Source organism: Lycium ferocissimum, chromosome 7, assembly GCF_029784015.1.
Source record: "Lycium ferocissimum isolate CSIRO_LF1 chromosome 7, AGI_CSIRO_Lferr_CH_V1, whole genome shotgun sequence".
NCBI classification, from domain to species: domain Eukaryota; kingdom Viridiplantae; phylum Streptophyta; class Magnoliopsida; order Solanales; family Solanaceae; genus Lycium; species Lycium ferocissimum.
In genome coordinates this window covers 32,447,441-32,456,935 of record NC_081348.1, presented here as the reverse complement: position 1 = coordinate 32,456,935, position 9,495 = coordinate 32,447,441, and positions in this window count along the sequence as shown.

The following is a 9,495-nucleotide window of genomic DNA, read 5'->3' as shown; positions in this document are numbered from 1 at the left end:
CTTAATTTTTATCCCTCAAATTGGTGGTCTTTAATTTTTATCTTTCGCCTAATATTCTTGTTATGTCCCGTGTTTTTGCATAACTGGAAATTATGAAAATGATTAAGACTTGTATGTTACAAGGCAACAATGTGATTTTTAGTTAATATGTTATGTTGTTTTATGGAAAATTATTGGTGCAAGATGTCGGAGAAGTAAGGGCAAATTTGGAATTTTGGAAATTAGTTTCGGAAATTACAAAACGAGCGTTTAATGAATTGGGCCAAGAAAAAATTGAACAAATTGAGGCCCAGTTCAAGGGGGTGGCCGGCCATAAGGCTAGGCCCAAGCCTCATTTTAATTGGTCATGTGATTATCACATGACCTTAAATGAGATGAATATATATCCATGCCTTCTATAGAATGTTCAAGAAAAATCAAAATCAAAAAAAATTGAAGACCAGCCCCTTTCGGCCGAACCATAGAAAAAAAAAAAAAAAAAAAATTTCTTGCCTTGTTTCCAATCCTAAAATCTTGTCTTTCTTGTATTCGTAGTAAGTTCAAGACGCCCTCCGACGTGATATAATTGGTTTGGCGTAAGAGCGACGTTTGCGGCAAATTGGAATTTCAAGAAAAGGTAAGAATTTTGCCATTTTTGTGTTATGGAATTTGTATGAACATTATAAGGATTGAGAATAGACGAGAATTCCGTCGTTTTGGAGTGTGTGTGTGCAACCGTGTGTGTGTGTGTGTGTGTGTGGAAGTGGCCGTGAGCCATGGTTATGGTAAAGGAGATGATTTATGTTTTATTTAGCTTGTGGATTGCGTCGTTGTGACATTTATAACTCAAATGAATGTTTAACGAGTTAAGTTGGCATTTAAGTTGGTTATATGTTGGTGTGAAGAATTATGGAATTTTCATGTGATTTTTATATAAGTATAGAAATGAGGTTCCAAATGTGAATTATGATTGTTGTTAATAAGTATAAGAGGAAAACAATGCGAATTGGAAGCTTTGTTGTGTTTATGGAAGAGTCGGATAGAATATGGAAATTGGCGGAAAGCTTGAATTTGTGAATATCGTTTGGTACGTTATTGGAATATGTTTGAATAATATTAAATTAGTTAATGAATATGATAATGTCGATATTAGTTTGATATTGTGAAGTTCGGATGAAAGTTGTCGCTTTATGTAGAATAAAGAAAATGGATGTTAGCTTCATTTTTGTTGTGACTTATGATGCCTATGGTATTGTGGGTTGTTGTTGTTGATGTGTATTGAGCCGATTTAAGCCTCGGGGATGTTATATATATAGGGGAAGTTTTCGGTAGACAAAAACAAAGTTAAGTGAACTCTTAAGCCTTAAGATTCCTAATTGGTAACTTTGACCATTTACGGATTACTTGAAACGGGATCTAAGTTTTGGGTGAGCATACGACGTTGATAAGGTATGTAAAGCTCCCCACTCCTTCTTTGGCATGTCTTAGTATGTTAGGTTGATATCGGAACCCGGAAGCAAGTTCCTCGAAATCCGATCTATAAGTAGGCTACTATTCATTCATCCTATTGAAGCCTAATGATCCTATTTTGGTTAGAAAGCAACTAAATGTCCGAATCTTATGTAAAGGTGATCGATTTATTTGAAAATCCTTATGTATGATCTCATAGACCCTAAACGTCTATAAATTATGATTACCACCTCGACTCGACCCGAGGAGTGGGCCCGCTAACCCCGATATGCCTTAGTTGTCTTACTAGAACCTCTTTTTGAATAAGTTTTGATAAAGAATCTTTGATTTTGAATTTGCCCCTTATGAAATAACGTTTGAAACCTTATGAAACACTATGCTACGTTTTGGAACCACACGTACCACTTTGGAAATACTTTGTGAAATAAACTTTCGTGCTAAGTAATTATTTGACTATGTTTGACTAATAAAGTATGAAGTAATCAAGTTTTGAAAGGCTTATTTTGACTTACAAAGCGCATCGTTTGCTCACGACTGTCGTGCCCTTATATGACTCCGTTCACCGGTTCCGGGCCGGTTTTGTGATCGTGCGCCTTATGTTAAATTCGGTAGTATCTTATTTATCGCCATAGGGCCGATTCACCGTTTTATCTTTGTGATATGGCTTATGATATGATTTGTATGATGATATGATGCGATATGTTCGGAGATGTTTGGGCATATGAAACCTTAGTATTTATGTTGTGGCACATGTTGTGACCACGTTCTGAGCGTTACGCATGATTTTGATTTGCATTATGTACATATGGTTTCGCATCATGTATTTTGTTATACTAATCCGATGTTTTCTCTCTTATTTTTTAGTTTTGTTTAAACCTTTGAAACACTATGCTATACGTTTTGGAACCACCGTCACTTTGGAAATACTTTGTGAAATAAACTTTCGTGCTAAGTAATTATTTGACTATGTTTGACTAATAAGGCGACAAGTTTTGAAAGGCTTTTACAATGACTTACAAAAGCGCATCGTTTGCTCACGACTTCGTATGCCCTTATATGACTTTCCGTTCACCGGTTCCGGGCAGTTTTGTGATCGTGCGCCTTATGATTTACGGTTTCGACCTCGCCATATTTTACCACTATCATATGGCTTATGATATGATTTGTATGATGATATGATGCGATATGTTCGGAGATGTTTGGGCATATTTTGGTATATATTTTTGTCATGGCATCGGAGTGGTGACCACGTTCGATATTTTGATTTGCATTATGTACATATGGTTTCGGTTATTTTGTTATACTAATCCGATGTTTTCTCTCCTTATTTTTAGTTTGTTTATGGTTTGGGTTTACGGGCTTTACATACTCGGTACTTCCTTCGTCCGACCAACTTGACGTATTTTGTGACCCTCATTGTGGCACACTTTCTGCGGGTCTTGGATTGCTCCATGCTTATACGTATATTTTTTTGTCATGTATGATATTTGCATGTTTGTATCAACAATGATTACATTGGACATATTTTGTGGGTTGTGCCTACGTCAGGTATGACTATGTTTGTATACGTTGTATTGGACGATTCCGGTTTCCAAATATATATGATATTTTGTAGGCGGCGGCGGTCCGCTTATGTATATGATATTTTTGATGGCCTGTGCGTTGTTTTGTGTGTGCGGGTTATTTTGGTTAGCCCGAAAACAAAGGAAACTGTCGAAATTTTTCTACGGAAATTATCTAAATTTGAAATATAGCCTTATCGGCACATATATATTTGATCGCGTTCGTTATGCTTAGAGATAGTGTTTGATAGATATGTTTGGGTGCCCAGATCGGGCACCAGTCACGGCCTACGGAGTTGGGTCGTGACAATTCTGAGGTGTTGGGTTCGAATTCCAGCTCAATATAAAAAAAAAAAAAACAATGCCTTAAGGCAGTGTTTTGCCTTATGCCCGAAGGCAAAATTCGGCCTTAAGGTGGAGTTTGAAACTCTGCCTGAGGTGGAGTTTGAAATTTTATCCTGCGAATCCAAACTCTACCTTGCGATTTTTTTTTAATTTTTGATTGAACGGGTGTTCGAACCCGAAATCAAGAAAATTTAGCGAAGGGAAAAAATTAAAAACTACCAATTTGAGGGGCAAAATTTAAAGACTAGTGCCTTTGAAGGTAATCGTGCAAATCACGCATGAGTAATTACACTCTTCAATTCTCAAGGGGTTGAGAATTGGGTGAAATTACACCTTGTAATTACAGGGTTACTTTTTAATTTCTTTTCTTTTTCTTTTTAATTTATTTTTTATTTCTCTATTATTTTAATTTCTTTTTTATTTTTACATTTTAAATTATTTTGATTTTTTAAAAATATTTTTATATTTATCCCTCATTTTTTTCCTTCTCATTTCCAATCTTACTTCTTGTGATTCCATGTAATTGCTTGTATTTTGTTTAATTTTTTTTCTTATTTTCTTCATTTAGTGTAACTACGTTATTATTCTTGTTTTTGAAAGTACACTTCCTGATATTAGAAAGAATGAGTCACTGACTAACTTGATATATAACGAGTGATGTTATTAAAGTAGAATCCGCAAGTTATATAACGAGTGATGTTATTAAAGTAGAATCCGTTGTTAAACGAGGTTATAGACTTATGTTTTCACTTTCTTTTGAGTTATATTTATTTAAGTTATGTAGGCACTTATTTTATGTTATGTTGGAATTTGACATAAAAGCATCATGTGAAACTTTTTCTTTTTTTGGATTTTGAATTTAAGTTATATTTTCGATTTCAATTTATTTGCTTTAGTACTATTCACTTGTTGTTTTACAATGCATGTTGTTAATTTTCCATTCACAGTTGATAGATTATTTTTTTATCAAACATTTGAATAATGTTATGACTGTCACACCCTAATTTCTAATAGGGCATGATGGGCACCCGACCCTTAAGTAGGGCCGAGCGAACCCGCTGACTCTCGTTATACTCATAATCCTGCTGGGCCCTTAGATCATGACATGAATGCATAATGAACATTTTTCAAACAAAACATGATCCTCGTCTTTTCCAAATCAAAAACAATCTGTACACATATGAAACTTGTAACACAATGCATAATAATACATCGGCTTACAGAGCCGCTTACAAAACCGACATATACTATACGTGACTCTGTCTGCAAAGTCTCTAACATAGAACATGATGCCACAACATAAATATGGAGCTCGCCAATCCGGCGGGAATATCTTCCTAACGTCATCTACTCATCTGCAGGTACTGCGTGGCATGAAACACGGCCCACGAAGAAAGGAGGTCGGTACGGAATATGTGCGAGCATGTAAAGCATGAAATACATATATACATAAGCCAGAGATAAAAGTACGGATGCGAAGACAACAATCGTATCCGACACCTTACTCTTAAACACAAACCATGCATAGCAATATCATATCCAACCTGTCATGGGGCTTAGTGACACAATCAGACAATCATTCTGCACATGTGTATATATATAGCGTGTCCCGGCCCTCTAATGAGGGACTCGATAAGTAAGATTATATTACCATCATACATATACATATATACATATAGCGTGTCCCGTCCTGCTAATGAGGGACTATATATATATATATATGTCCGGCCCTATATATATACTCGGTGGATAGCGTGTCCCGGCCCTACAGTGAGGGACTCGGTAAAGGGATCTCGTCTCCCATCATGTACATATATAAGGGGATCCTGTCCCCGGCGCCATCATCATATCATACATATAGCGTGTCTCGGCCCTCTAGTGAGGGACTCGGTGAATAATATAGTAGAGCTGTGCACGAAAGCATGTCCTGGCTCGGGACTCAGTGAAAGATGTAACGACCACGCACGAACGGAGTAGTAAGTAACCACATACACATAAATCATCATTACGGACTCAGCAGATAAGGAGACATATCATCATATCAAATATCTTTCGGACACCACTCGGAAACATATCAAACATCATGAGCATATCAAAGACCCGTAGGGATCATAGCCGTATATCAAACCAATCCGAGCCCGCCTATGAAAGTTACGGGCATTATATGTTATAGAATCATTTGCGAGCATATCAAAGCAATCCGGTTCTGTCTATGAAAGTTACGGACATTTTTAGACATAGGATTTTTTAAAAACAGAAATTCTTTTTGCAACATTTGAAATTCAATCATACATAAGACTTAAGGACCATAGTCCGACCATATGAAGAATATCAACATCAAGAAGCAAATAAGAATCGTAAGCATGCTCGGACTTTAAGAATAGAGTTACTCCCAAGGCTCATAACATATCATAACTTACTTATGTCTAGGACATGCCAAAAGAAAAGAAGGACAAGCTTTACATACCTCGTTCGCTTCATAAGCTAATCCAAACTTAAGTCTCGGCTTCTCGAGATCTACAATAATGTCATTAAGTACCAAACATTAGCCATAAGCATTTAAGAATTCAATTCCAAACCAAAGACTTTATCTATAGAAATTTGGGCAGCATTTCCCCTGTAAATTCAACAACCCCGAGAATCCAACTCGGCCAAATCTTCAACAACAATACCAACAAGTATACTAGCAACATCAACAAGTAATTTCAAACGCATTCTAACATTGGTAATTCTTTTCTACATAATTCGACGGTATTCCATTTTCATTCAAATCAACCGCATACGATCAAACCAACATCAATATTCACACGTTCAAGTACTAATCCAAACCATTCAAACAAGATTCAAGAACACTTCGGACAATCCACAAAATATTCAAATCAGCCCATCCACTACACAATGCAACCCGAAATCTTCCAAGTTCCAGAAAACAACAACAACACATACACGGCCAACCCACACCCACGGCTCAACTCCCACACACATAATTTCATGAGTTTCATTCATTTCCACACTCCACAACATACACAAACCATGCATAACATATGAAAATAAGGATTAAATCTTACCTCTTCCACTCAACTTCTCCCACGGCTAGAATTGTTCATGGCGCAACGAATGATTTACTTGCTCCAACAACTACTCCACGTTGTAGAGGGGCCTTCCAATTGGTAGAAAAGCTAGAAGAAAATAATTTCTCTTGATCAAATTCCATAGGCCATGTTCGGCCAACCTCTTGGCCGAATGCCCTCCATGTTTTTTTTCTCTCCAAGCTTCTTGAAATTTGTAAGGGATGAAAAATGATGAAGATCATTAATTAGTCATCTTCTAGTTACTTATATAAAACATCCATGTGGCCCATGGCCCACACCCATGTGGCCGGCCACATGGCCCTTTTTATTTCATGAATTTTAACTTTTCAATATTCACTTTTAACCCCAAATTTTCCCTTAATATTCCATGCCAACAAAATCATAAGCAACTCATGTCTTAAAACAAAATCGTAGTTAAAAGTCTCTACTTCGCCTCCCGGAATAGTCTTGTCCTTAACTTATCATGGTTAGCTCGGAATATCCCAATGTTCAAGATACGGGATATAACATCCTTCCCCCCTTTAGAACATTCGTCCTCGAATGTTCAACTAGTCTCATAAGGTCTTATAAGGATCTCGGGGGGTTTCCTTTATTGCCATGGTATGCAGTTTCGTCTACCCATCATAATTCTTCTTCACCTTCTCTTCAACTCCTCAAATCATCTTTTCCCCGTTATCGCTCCGCCACAATACCTTAACAGAAGCTACGTCCTTAGCACACAATCTCCTTGCCTTACGAACAATGTAATAAGGTCCGATATATCTCGGGCTAAGCTTTTCCTTCTTGTCGAATCTCGTAACACTTTGCCTGAATCGTCTTATAATCCCCCTTTACTCAACTCGTAACATTCTAGGCACATCATCTCGTGTCATTTCTTTATCTTCAATTCAAACTCTTCTACCGTCCCTTTTGCTCAGATCTTGCTCTCAACTTTCCGGTCACACATTATGTTGCAATCTTTACACGAATATACGAAGGTGCTCAAATTAGCCCAAGTAATACTTTAGCGTGGCTTCACTAGTTCTTATGTTTCGCTTTGTCTTCGCCCCTCTTATCTTACAACCGGTGTCATGGTAGATCATTGGTCCACTCATAGCCATGTCCTGTTTGTCCTCAGCACTAATTCTATTTTAGTAATTGGCTTAAACTATCGTTACATTTTTCTGTAATGTACCCAAAATATCACAATTGCATTGTCGTTGCTAAGTTCTTACTCTTCTTATCAAGTACTTACTTAGCCTCATTCTTATTATACCAATACTTGCAGGTGGCATCACTATCCTTGTATACTTGTATAAAGTGTATCCAACCTTAGCCATGGTCTTTCTCGTCTCTGGTTCATCCTCTTACATATATCTCGTTCATACTGGAACTCGCTCGCCTTATTTTGTCATATTTCTTTTTCTTCTTTTATTTACTCTTGACTTCTTTATTTCTTACGATAGAGGATTTTCTTCTCCCCCTTCTTTATTACTTACAAGCTGCACTATCATTAGCGAACAACTCGATTGCCCACATCTTAGCCTCCAATCTAGCTCAGCCGTGTCACCTTTCACACTGCCTCTGTAAGTTACTCGTTATAGTTCTATTGTCGTATTCTCCTTTAAGCCTTTACTTTCCAATGTCGTCTCGTTTAAGATCTCCACAATTAATTCTCAGCACTATCTCAATTACCGTCCTAGCTCCTAGCCCTTTTGCTGGCTTTTGGACCTTACTAACTTGTCTCGGCAAGGAATCTTACCTGTAGCCCGAGCATCCGTATCAAATACATCGTAGTGTCGATTGTCTTCATCTTACACTTGCATCTCTCGCACTCGCTTCCCCCCTTTAGGGGTGTACTTATACTATTATCCGATTATACTTCGCCCTATGTCTATATTTCCACTCTCAATTAGGCGGCACTTTTATTCCGACATTTTAATTCCCTTGCCTTCCATCTACTCACTTTCTTTCCTTTCCAAATATCATTGTATTAGAACTTTCCAAGCTCAACCTGTAGTAAAAACAGCATCCGCTTGCCTTGTAACATTTGTGCCATTTATACTTGAACCTCGTTGCCTTGTCCGTTAATGCCTTCCTATCTTATACCGGCACGTTGGTTGCCGGAATGCACATATCCGCTGATATAGCCATGTACGGGATATCATGTACGTACGCATTCATATAATTATTACCATCTCGCTTACAAAATATTTCCAACCGCTATTCCAACTCGCCCTAATTCTGGAGCTGTGATGCACCTTCTTTCTCTTTACCGGTCTAATCCGCCCCGTGCTACGTGACCTCTTAAGGTTTCTGTCCACTCCGCAGACTCAAATTTTCCTTAGATTACTCTAGCTTCTCCTTTGCTTCTTACGTCTGAATTTGTAAGACTTTTCAGAAAACTTCCCAGGGGATCACCCATCCTAAAATTGCTCTCACCCCAAAGACGCTTAATTTTGGAACTCCGATGAAATACGATGCTTTAATGCTGATATGATCGTGTCCACTTCATTGCATGACCTTCAGCACATAATCTGGAGTAAGTTGAAGCCTTTCGATTTCAACACGCTCTCATAACACAATTACTATTTTAGCCCTCCTTTGGTCCTCGATTTCGCTTTTCACCTGTGGATATGATTACTTTTCGTCCTAAACTTCCAGATCCCCGATGGCGATGAACTCACTTTGACCGTCATTACTTATAAATACTTGGTTATCGGTCTTTGGGTTTCTGCTCTCCTTTTACCTCGTTCCTCATCTTTTCTATAACCGGGTCTTTCACATTCCCGTCACTTATGGTACTCGTATCCTTAGCTACATATGTCATGGTCTGTTACTGCATTGTTATCTCACTTTCTCCTTATTTCCTTCTTTCAATCATTCCTTCTTTCCCTGTACTCGCTATCATTTCCGTTATTATATAACCTTTATTCCAAACTTCCCCTACAGAACTCGATACGCTTTCCTTATTCGTTCTATAGTTCGCTTTTTCATTTCACACTTGCCTTTATATTCTAGCTACGCAGGTCATATCATAGCTTTGGCTACTTCCTCACTAGGCTTTA